Raw genomic sequence first — 12,750 nt, forward strand, 5'->3', positions numbered from 1 at the left:
GGACATGTTTCACTTCCTCTTGCATATCTTTTTGTAATCATTGATAAACTTTGCAAAACAAAACAGTTTTTTTTTTGTTTTTTTTACAATCATTTTTATTCATCAACCCCATGACTTCACTTCTAGGCAGCTCATATGGTTTCAAGGACACTAGAAAGGATCTCTAAGCCAGCCTGGGCAGATTACCGTGTTCTGAGCAGAGTATTATTAACTCTAAAGGGCCAGAGTGCCTAAGAAAAATCCTCAGGACAAAGTTACTTTAGTTATTACTCAATTTCTGGCATAATACAATGTTTACATTATATGTAATTAGAGAATTTATTTATCTGTCTAATCCTGAGAGTCTTGTTCTTTGGTCATATGACATCACAGTCACTCTGCAACAATCAACTTTTCTAAGAAAAAGAAGTCCTGACAGGTCTTTTATCATCTTTCCACATGATTCTTTGACCATGAATATAAGTCCCTGTGTAGGGCAGAGGTAACGCCAATCCAATTTTGTTGCTGAATATGCTAAATAATCGCGTGAGTGTATAATAGGAAGAGACTTGTACTTTGTTCTGATTGTCTTATTCCTGAGTCAGTACAGGGGCCAATGTTTCTAGAATATCTAAGAGCCTCATAAAGAAATCTCTGCCTTATTTATGTATGCCACAACCTCCAAGGCGTAAGGAAGGCCTTCAAGTGGATAAGGCTATATCCCTAAAAGTGTGAGGGGTGATATGCTCAGGACTTTCCTGGGGATGCTTAGAAGCGGTATTCCTAGGAGAAGGCATAAATGATTCATAAGAAATTTCCCATCAATCCAATATCCCCAAACTGTACAAATATTAAAAGACCCCCAAGCATGCAGCACATGGAGGTCAGAACTAAAAGTGGTATGGCAGCCATTATGTGGCTCAACTTTGCTAGATCTTTGTCAAGCAGCTGTGCTGGCTTTACCATTTTCGCCATTCCCATCAGATACAGCTGTCCATTCTGCCTAGCATCCTTGAAACCACAAGAGCTACTTAGAAGTTGGGTCATGGGGCCCATGAATAAAAATGATTGCAAAAGATAACTCGGTTTATCAATGATGACTAAAAGGTATGCAAAAGGGAGTGAAACACATATCCAAAACCAAAAATGATGTGATCTATGTTTTGGAACAACATGACTCTATCCCTGTTCACTGGATTCTGTATATATAAAGAAACTAATCAGTCAGGTTGCAAGAGTCTCACCACTACCAATGGCCTGGCTCAATCCTCCCTGACCTACTCCTTACCTTATCTCTAGGACCTGCCCACGGGGGTGGGGGGTTGGGGGGTGGGGGGTGGGCGGGGCGCGCGAGCTGGCCCCCAGCAGTCAGCACTCCCTTTTTCCATTTCTTTTCTTTTTTAAAAAATTTTCAATTAATATTAAGGCTCTGTGTAATTTTTAAAATATATTTTTATTTTATAACTAACTTAATTTTACATATCAGCCATAGATTCTCCTGTCCTCCCTCCTCCCACCCCCCAGCCCTCCCCCCAATCCACCTCCCATTTCTACCTCCTCCAAGGCAAGGTCTCCCCTGGGGAGTCAGCCCAGTCTGGAAGACTCAGCCGAAGCAGGTCCAGTTCCCTCCTCCCTACACCAAGGCTGAGCAAAGTGTCCCAGCATAGGCCCCAGGCTCCAAAAAGCCAACCTGTGCACCAAAGACAGGTCCTGGCTCCACTGCCTGAGGGCCTCCCAAACAGTTCAAGCTAATCAACTGTCTCACTTATCTAGAGGGCCTGGTCCAGTTCCATGGGGGCTCCTCAGCTATTGGTTCACAGGTCATGTGTTTCCACTAGTTTGGCTATTTGTCGCTGTGCTTTTTCCAATTATGGTCTCAATATCTCTTGCTCATACAATTCCTCCTTCTGGAGCCCCACCTGGGGCTCAGCCATGGATCTCTGCAGATCTCTGCAGTCACTTCCATCAGACACTAGATGAGAGTTCTATCATGACAGCCAGGGTGTTCAGCTTTTTCTATTTCTTAATATGTTTATCTCCTTGAACACAGGAGTTAACTCCATTCCACTTCCTGGTCCTCCCTTTTCTCTTTGAATTGTATGCTTTGTATTTTTACCTGCTCAGCTTGCTCCTTTTCATTATAAATCTTCATTAGAGTTAACACCAGTAACCACAACAGAGTCTATACTAGGATGTTTTGAGATTTCTTCTGCCAATGGAATTAATATAAATCTCTTCACTTTAGCCTCTATAAGACTTTTCAGAAAAGGGCAAAAAGCAGCCAATTTCTTCACCCAAATATCACAAGAATGATTTCTAGACAACATACTAAAATGTTTCTCTTCTGAAACTTTTTGATCCAGGCCCCCAAAAGTTTGAATCACTCAGAGCACCACTGTCTTCCATGCTCCTACTAGTATGGCCCATTAAACAGCACTTAAAGCATTCCACTGCTTTCCTAACCCAAACTTTTTTTTTTGTTTTTTTTTTTTTTTTTTTTTTGTTTGTTTTTCGAGACAGGGTTTCTCTTGTGTAGCTTTGTGCCTTTCCTGGAACTCACTTGGTAGCCCAGACTGGCCTCGAACTCACAGAGATCCGCCTGGCTCTGCCTCCCGAGTGCTGGGATTAAAGGCGTGCGCCACCACCGCCCGGCCCTAACCAAAACTTTTAAAGATCAAATTCCTCCAAACAAAAACATGGCCTGGCCTATCCCAGCCAGACCCTGTCCCTGGTAACAATTTCCATCTTAGTTAGAACTTCTATTGCTGTGAGGAGACACCATGACCCCAGCAACTCTTAGAAAGGAAAACATTTAATTGGAGTGGTTTATAGTTTCAGAGGTTTAGTCCATTATCCTCATGGTGGGACATGGCTGTGTGCAGGCAGACACAGTGCTGGAGATGGAGCTGAGACTTCTACATCTTGATCTGCAGGAGGCAGCAGAAGAAGTCTGTGTACCGCACTGGGTGTACCTTGAGCAAAGGAGGCCTCAAAGCCCATCCCACAGTGACACATTTCCTAATAGTGCCACTCCCTGTCGGGAGCCATTTCCTTTCAAACCATCAAACCTGAAGGAAATTTAGATGCACTAGAAATTTCTAGTGTAAAAATGAAAACCACTTTTAAGATGATGAACTTTTATGAGATTATACACCACATGTAAATGGTTTGGGGATACTGGCCAAGCTATGGCAAAGAGCTTTAAAACTTTGGTCTGGATTTTGTTCATCACCACTGGGAATTCCATGAAGGGTGTTGATGAGAGTATTAAAAGCTATTCCAGGTTCCAGCTCTTGCAGTGTCTGTGAAGTATTAACAAGCTCAAGCTGCCTTGGGACAGTTCTATTAGTGTGTTTCATGAATACTTGATAAATAATTAGGAAATGACTGTAGGTGAAGTTCTGACAAAAATATTTAAGGAATAAGTGATGAGATTCCTGAACATTACTTGTGTTTAGTTCAGTGTTCTGCACAGGTACTTCTTTTCTTGGACTTTTATATATGAGTATTCTGTAATTAGAGACCAGGACTTACTTTGGTGTACTCTTTTATGACATTTATCTCAGTTGTTCCTTAATGGTAAGTGCTTTATTCTAAGAAGTTGTCTGAGCCAAAATACTAACCTCTATATCTTTCCCCACATTATTGCTGTATTTATCTGTGTTGTCAAACAGTATCAGCTTGACAAAAGACATTTCAATGCACTCTTGGGGGCTGTTTAATCACCAACTAAATAGGCAGTTAATAATAATGCTTTAAAAAAGTAACTCAGCTACAGAGAGAATTTTCACAGAGCTAGGATAAAATTGGAAGGGAGAGAGATAAGGAAAAAAGAAGTGGAAAGAGAGGAATGGAGAGAGAAATGAAGACAATCTCTACTAATTTCTATCTTTATCATCTATTCAGAGAGAGAGAGAGAGAGAGAGAGAGAGACTTGGAAAGGGATGGGTATGGAACATGTTAACTGACACTTTATTTTTCATATCACTTATTGAGAAAGGTGGCAGAGGTTTGCTGAGTGAGAGAGAAAGGTACATCGTAGACAAACATGTGGACATTAACCATATTCACCATTCCTGTACTACAGTATAGCAAGCACCATCCCTGAGTGACTCTCATTTGATATCTCTAGGTCAGTGAAGCTGCTGAAATCTGTGGAACCATCTTTCCTGCAGGTGTGTCCTTGATGGCTCAGTGTCCTGCTCCACATAGGAAAGATTTTACTTCTCTTGTGTCCAATAAGTCTCAGACTTGAATATATCTATCTGTATATCTATGTAACACCCGCCCCCCCCAAAAAAAAAAACCTATGTTGACAGGACCAAGAGATAAATCTGAGATGGCAGAGGACTGGGGATTTTCAAAGCCTGGTATCAGGAAGGCAAGATCCCTCTGTGAAATTGTGAGATAGTCAAAGAACCATTATTGTCAATACTTATTACAGTAAATCGAACCAGTATCCCACCCAGGTCAGCTACTTTCATGTCACTGTCCAGTTTCCAAGAGGCTGGTGCTCCATCAAAGTACAAGTCCACACTGTTGCACCTTGAAGCTTGCTTTCTGGAAAGAATTGCAATTAAACTTGCACATTGTTTCCGTTCATTTCCATAGCTGCCCTGCCAGTAATTCAAGTTAAGTATACACATTCAACTCTGTTTACTGTACCTTTTTACTCTCGTTTTTCGTTTTTTTTCTGTGTCAATAAAAAATGCTGACTTTCCTAATTCAATAAATTGTGGTGCTTTCAAAAAAATTATTCTTAAAATATTATCTTTCCAGTGATTTTATTTGAAGTAGAAAACAATCTTCACTTAGGTCTACTAGTTAATAATGTGTAGGGCTGTCTGCTTATGTGAAGAGTCAGAACACTAATGAGTCTTTTGAAACAGTCTCTCCTAGAAATGGCTGCAAAAAGAGGACCAAAACAATGGCAATATCAATAGATATGCTAACACAGAAGGGGGAAATTTTCACGGGATCCTACTCCTAAACAAAGGACCAAAAGCAACTAAAGATGACTGAGAGAGGGAGAATTAGTATTTCCCATGGATGAGCCTCTTCCTGGGGACTCATATAAAATGGTCAGCCCTGAAACCGTGTACACACAAACAACAAACGTGGACTCGGTGGGTTTATTCATGTATCTGTGCATACATAGTTATTTAGGTAATAATAGTAGTCAAAGAGGTTATCAATTTGAGGTTTTAGGGAGAGTATGGGAGGGGTTGGAATCAGGAGACCTGGGAGAGGCTGGAAGGAGGAAAGGGAAGGAAAAAAACGATATAATTCTATTTGAATTAAAATGTAGAAAAACATGAAAAATCAGACTAAACATAGCCTTTACTTTTGAAATGAGTGTATATGTTATCTGTTCATGTATTCAAGGACTGCTCAGAATTTTGACATCAAAGTCAATAAATATTACAACAATTAATTTTATTTTGAAAATATTACACATTTTGTTGCTTCATATTTACAGTTTATCACATGTATAATTAGATATATATATGATTTGAGTTTATCCTCTACTTAATCATCTATATACACACATATATATACATGTATGTGTATATACATATATATACATACACACACACATATATATACATACATACACACACACACACACACACACATATATATATATACATACATACATACATACACACATAGAATGTGTATTGCTAAGAAGATTTTTGGTAAGAAACTCCCATAAAAAATTTGTGAAGAAATACATTACATCATCTAATGTATGAACCTTGTACAAATAAGAATATAATTTCTAATTTTTAAAAAGACTGTATTTTCTACTACATCTAAAGATCTTTTTAATTAACATCATATCAGAACACGTGTTTTATCTTTAAAACTGGATGGTCAATGAATTTCAGAAATTTCTTGTCTCTTTTCTTTCTTGTCTGACATGTCATAGTCCTGTTGCTGAAGATTGGTTCTTGACATTCTGAAGTGACTTGTCTTTTGAAGGTAAACACTTATTCTCACAGAATAAATGCATTCCTATAAAGTATAAAAACTTTCAGAGTAGAAAGAAATATGAGCAATATGTATTTGCTTAGAAATTACAGTATTACATATCATTTGAGATGTGGCCTGAAAGATGCCTTACTCTACAGATTTAATACTAATAATTGGTTTATAAGTGTTTTGCCATATTTTACCAGAATGCATTGCTATTAGAATGGAATTGGCATTGTCCTCTTTTTTCCTCTAACCAAAAGGAAAAAGTTTTTGTCTATCTCAAGTAGATGTTAAAAAAGAAAAACAAAAACACATGACGTTTATCTATTTTCATATGATAATTGCAGAGAACTTACTTAGAAAGTTTTTACTTATTTGAATGATAAGACTTTCATTTGAAGCTTTCCAATCTTTAAACTTACATATTTTATAATAAGCATAATTAACATCATTATGATGACATCTTTGGCTATCTCTTGATGTAAAAATGTATCTCTGTTTAAGTACCTATTCATTCATCTCAACATTTGTCTCTAAATGTCTAGAAATATATTTTGTAGAGAGTGTCAATGATATAATCACACATTCCTTGCTTACTGGATGTGTCGCGATGTCTTTTCATTCTCCTGTGCCATTCCTGATCATTTTACTGTCACAGCTCCTGTCCACTCGAGGACAGTTCCCATGGGTTTTGCAGATTCACAGTTTGTGAATGGAAGTGTACTGTGCATTCCCCTCCAGCATGCATTGAGGCATAGAGTACTTCAGTTCTTTCTTGCTCTTAACAAAACTCTTTGCACAATTCTTTGCTAATTTTTGGTTACCTAAACACTTAGTGAAAATGTTGGTAAAGACAGGTGGCAATGAGGGTGGGGGAAAGCCACCAGTGTGTGTGTACATATGTGCTTGCATGCGTGCGTGTGTGCGCGTGCGCACACGCGCGTGTGCACATGCACATCTATGCTTGGTATGATATCTGTTATAGAACCTAATTTCATTGACAATTTATATTACTCATACAATGAAAACACTATAGTTTATTTTCTGTCTTCCTGATTTATGGAGTTTCAGTGTTTTAAAGATTTTTACAAACATGCTACCCTGAATATTTGTTTATAAGCACTCAGTATATAGAGCGATTATTTCCCTTCCCTCTTTCCTGGCTTCCTCCCTCTGTCTCACCCTTCATATTTTTAAAATTGAAATACAGTTAGAAATAAAAATCTTTTAGTCATAAAGCAGAAACTCCTTTGTAGTGGGTAGCCATTCCAGCTTGGATCTGGAAGTTCCAACCCCCATTGAGACTCTGGCAACTGTCACGCCTACAAGGCGGGGCCAGGGGAGGCGCCTGGAGACCTGAGACCTGGATGGGCCAGTGCTCTCATTGTGTGCTCTCTCTGTTCTGGGACCCTAGACAGTGGAGCATGGGACTCTTAATCCTAGGGTCGTGGGTTCGTGCCCCATGTTGGGCACCAGATATTGGTGAAATTATTATGGCCACTCCACGTAGTTAAAAGGAAGATTTATTTAGTGGGTAACTTACAAAAAAAGAGAAAGGTAGATTGTGGGGTCTGGGGAAGGTGTTTCGAAGTTCAGCGGTGTTCTCTGGAGCTCTGCTCGATCCATCTCCACCGTCTAGGGTCCCGGAACAGAGAGAGCGTTAGCCCATCCAGGTCTCAGGTCTCCAGGCGCCTCCCCTGGCCCTGCCTCGTAGGCGTGACAGTTGCCAGAGTCTCAATGGGGGTTGGAACTTCCAGATCCAAGCTGGAATGGCTACCCACTACACTCCTTATTTTTAAAGAGAATTCAAAATTATTTTTAAGTAGTTAAAGTAATTTGCACTTCAATCTAGAATGTAGCAAAATGACAGTGTGTGTGTGTGTGTGTGTGTGTGTGTGTGTGTGTGTGTGCACACGCGCGCGCGCGCGCGCGCGCGCGCGTGCCCCTGTGAGTGTTGTTGTTTTATCTACTAAATTCCTATAAACTGGTGTTTTAACTTGTCTTTTCAGATTGCTAATTAGTCTCGGGAAATTTGTACATATATGATCAGGGTGAAGTGTCACTTCTCACTGTTTTCATCTATTTTGCTAATTCTGTGTGCACGTGTGCTTCTCCATATGATTTACACTATTTTATATCTTCCAAACACTGATCTGAATCAGCTTCTTCTCTTTGATATTGTCAAAAGACATCCGGTTGATCATTCTCTTTTTTAGTGTTACAACCTGAAAACATATTTCAATTTTTACTACTGTAATCAAAGCTTACTGTATGGTTATTGCATATCCACTGTCATATAAGCAATCTTAAAACCATGAACATAAAATGTTCTCTTATTTGTTTCCTTTTATTAAAATATGCCTGTTCAATCTTTGCTGTAGTGAGTGGCAAAAGAAAGGTTGATCCCTTGCTTCTCCGCGTGGAGTGCCATCCCTTGCATGCTCTCTACTGTGGACCATTCCTCTGTCAGCTGGATCTACTGCTGAGTGGAAGTCTCACACTGAGCTTCTGACTTTCTATTTCATTGTCCTCTCCAATGTTGCTTTTTCTCCCCCCTCATTGCTTAGCGGACCTGACTACCTGTCTCACCTTCCTTAGGAGTACCTCTGCCTTTTGTAGTCTCTTTCAGATTCTTTCTCAAATAAATCTGTTCAAATTTTTTTTGGTTCTCATTTGATTTGAAATTTCTTTGCTACATATTTTAAGATTACTGATATGGTTACATTTCATTTTAAATATGTCAACATGGGATGACCAAAAGTGGCAGGGGTAAAGGCCTTTGCCACCAAGTCTGATGGTCTGAGTTCAGTACAGTCGCCCACAAGGTTGAATGGGAGAACCAACTCCTGCAAGCTGTCCCCTGGTTTCCAGTGCAAGTGTGTGTGTGTGTGTGTGTGTGTGTGTGTGTGTTTATGTATGTGTGTACAGATGCAAGCCTGTACACACATACACCAAATAAATAAAATACAATAAAAAGTAAAAAATAAAATAAATATGTCAAGCTAATGCCTTTTTGTAGTTATTTTCTTCTTCTTTTTTGGTCTTTTAAAAGTTATATTGAGTTCTTAGCCAAGTGTTATTTGATTATCTTCTTAGATACTGCATCTTTGTTGCTATGGTAAAGGGCATTCTTAATTAGATTTTCTTCTTATTGCTTTGTAAAGAAATGCCATTTTTCTATTGATATTCTACCTAGCACATATTATTCATAATACTTTGTAGTTAGATTCTATTAGACCATTCTATCTATGCAGGGAGTTATTTTAGGTGCAAATAAGACAGTTTTATTTTTTCCTTCTCCAATTCTGGCCACTCTAACTTAATTCTTATTTTTCTTGCCATTTACTTGTCAGAAGAAATCTGATTGGTTGTGCTTTTTCAGGATGTTGATTTGCCTATGATCTTGTGCCTATTGATGGTCTGCCTCCTGCATTTATTAGCTTTATAAGAGTTAGCTGCCTTGGAGACTCACTCGCTTCTATATGTGCACACATAAGAAAGCTCTCTCTCTATGTAATATTATATATAATGTGTAACGTGTTGGACATGGACCATGTAGTACCAAGTCTCATGGTATTTCTTGGTGACACTTCTTGAGAGTCTAGTCAAACTCAATGAGCCTCCCCTATTATCTGGTAAATTTTTTTTAAATGAACCACTATTTGTACCAGTTTTTTACTGTCCTTTCTGTAGAGACCTTATAATTTCTCCCTTCAGAGACAGGATTTAATTCCTGTCCTCCTGACTGGTGTCCTCTTGACTAGTGCTAGTGTTGCTGTTTGCTCCAGTTCACATCATTTGTTGGGGTTTGGAGAATTTTATGTGTAGAGCTCCAGAGAGACCTTCTGTTCTTATTCCCCTGCAGCTCTGACTTCAGGGACTAGCTAAAACAAACTCAGGGAAGTCTCCTCATGTACAACCTTTAGAGTCAGGCTGACTGACAGATGTGTGAATAGAATTCCTGTAGAAACACCTGATTTATTACTCTGTATGTGTGATATAGGAGACAACACAAAAGATCTTTCTGCTTCATCACTTTTAATAGGATTTCCTGTCCAGAGAATTGTAAGTTAATGCATGCCAATCCTTTTCTTTTCTTTTTTCTTTTTTTTGGGGGGGAGGGTGTTGAGACAAGGTATATCCCTGACTGTCCTGAAACTCATTCTGTAGACCAGGCTGGCCTTGAACTCACAGAGATCCACCTGCCCTCTGCCTCCCTGAGTGCTGGCATTAAAGGTGTGCATCACCACCACCCGGGTATTATTTTCAATTTATATATTTTTTGGTTATTTTTAAAATTAGTTCTTTGAGAACTGAATACAATATGTGTGTTCATAAGTTCATACCTTCCTTCAACTACTCCCAGATCTACACTACCTTCCCCGCCCATCAAACTTTGTGTCATTTTTTAAAATATATCAAGTCCAACTTATGCTGTCCAGATATTCTTAGATGTATGGCCATTTACTAGAGGGTGGTTGACTTACTAGTGGCCATATTCTTAAATAAAATGACTCTATTTCTTTCAGCAGCTATTGATGGCCAATAGCTCCTTAACTGCTGTTGGCACTTCCTGTCAACTGCCTCTTTCTATGCTGGAATTTGGACTGGGTTCACTTTCCCTGGTTCACTCTTCCTTCCCATTGCATCTAATGCTCTGTCCTTTCTACTTGCTTTTTCCCATCAAGGGATGTCTGGCTGACCACTGGAGTGTGGTGGACTTCTCAAGACTACACATTTGGAGAAAGCAGGCCTTCCTATCTCCAGCTGCTTAGAATGGTCATAGCTCCTGGACTAGTCACCAAACTTCATGAGCAAATCCCTTCCCCATGCTGGGATTGCATCTGTTTGGGGCTTGCAGAGGTTGCATGCATGTTGCCATAGCTGATGTCAATTTGCACGTGCAGCAGCATTGCTGTGTCCAGAAGATACTGCTGACTTGTACTCATCCACCACCTCTAGCTCTTACCTATTTTTGCCGCTTCTTCTACAACAACCTCTGAGTCTTTGCTTGAGGATCAAGTTTATAGAAAGTATACATTACCTGTAGGGCTGAGCACTCTACTGACTCTTACTCTGTGCATATTGCCCAGTTGTGGGTCTCTGTTATTCACCATCTACTGCAGATAGAAATTTCTCTGGCAGGAGTTGAGAAAGAATGAGACCCCAATCTAGGAGTTATAATAAAAGGTTTGCCTAGGGGTTGATTAAGGGTTAGTTTAACAGTACGCCCATTCAGCAGATTAAAAGTAGTAGGTTCTCTCCTAGGGTCTATGATCGGTCTAGCTATAGGTTCTTGGCCTGATATTGGTGCCAGGTAAGGGTTTCACCTTTTGGAAAGGCACTTAAATATAAATGGATGTGGTTGATATATTGTGCACCCCAATAAACTTATCTGGGGGTCAGAGGACAGAATAGCCATAATATTAAACATAGAGGTTAGGCAGTGTTAGCACACGCCTTTAATCCTAGCATTCCAAAGGCAGAGATCTGTCTGAATCTTTGTGAGTTCAAAGCCACACTGGAAACAGCCAGACATGGTGACTCAAGCCTTTAATCCCAGGAAGCAATGGCAGAAAGCAGAAAGGTATATAAGGCGTGAGGACCAGGAATTAGAGCTGGTTAAGCTTTTAGGCTTTTAGCAGCAGTTCAGCTGAAATTCATTCGGATGAGGACACAGAGGCTTCCAGTTTGAGGAAACAGGATCAGCTGAGGAATTAACAAAGTGAGGTAGTTGTGGCTTGTTCTGCTTCTCTGATCTTCCAGCCCCAATAACTGGCATCAGGTTTGATTTTTATTAATAAGACCTGCTAAGATTCATGCTACAAATGAAAAATGGCTGGTTTCTCCCATGACATTTTTACACTTTTACACCAGTGTCATGACCTGTAAGTCTGGGTATTGCTGCAGCTCATGGGATTCACAGCTGGTTATGACTGATGATTACTTTACCTCCAAGAACATGCATCGCTTCTTCCAGAACTTTGAAAGCTAGTCAGTAGGGATGAAGCTTCTAGGGGACTGCCAGCCTGTTTTCTCCATGATGCACAGACTATGTGGTGACTCAGTAATAAGTTCTATGGTCAAGTTCTTAGAGTTAACCGGAGCACCAGCAATGGCCAAAATTGTCTGTGTTTCTTTAGGACCTCCCTGCATTTTAAGTTTCCTTGTGGTATTAGGGTAGTTGACTTGAGCAACACTCACTATTAATTTGGGGGATGAGAGGTGGGACAATCTTTATTTTCTGTTAATAGTATTATTTTTATATATTTTAGGATGTGAACATATCTTTTATGCTTATACAATTTCAATGAGAATTTCCTGAAACTTATGCAAACTTTAGATATTTAAACATCCCCAGTAACTAGCTTAATGTGGCATTTAGGTTAAAAATGTGAAACATAATCAAATGTATATATTTGCTGCCAATTTTTTTTGTTAATTAAATTTCTCAAGTATAGTCATTATATTTTGGACTAATTATCAGATTTTTAAGACTGAAAAACTGTTGCTCCCCCTCTCTTCTTTCACACTGTACTTTCTCAAATGTCTTCAGAGTGCATTCAGAGTCACCACAGCAAGAGGAGCAAGACAATGAAGGGGTCCAACAGAACTAACTGCCCACAACCCCAAAACTACAGAAGTTGAAACACACACACACACACACACACACACACACACACACACACACACACACATTCAAATGTAGAAACTAAATGTAGGAATCAAATATCATACATCTATTTAGAGATCACTTTAGAAGCCTCCTTTCTGGGTCAGCTATTGAGAATA

Source organism: Peromyscus maniculatus, chromosome 15 (genome assembly GCF_049852395.1).
Source record: "Peromyscus maniculatus bairdii isolate BWxNUB_F1_BW_parent chromosome 15, HU_Pman_BW_mat_3.1, whole genome shotgun sequence".
Taxonomy (NCBI): domain Eukaryota; kingdom Metazoa; phylum Chordata; class Mammalia; order Rodentia; family Cricetidae; genus Peromyscus; species Peromyscus maniculatus.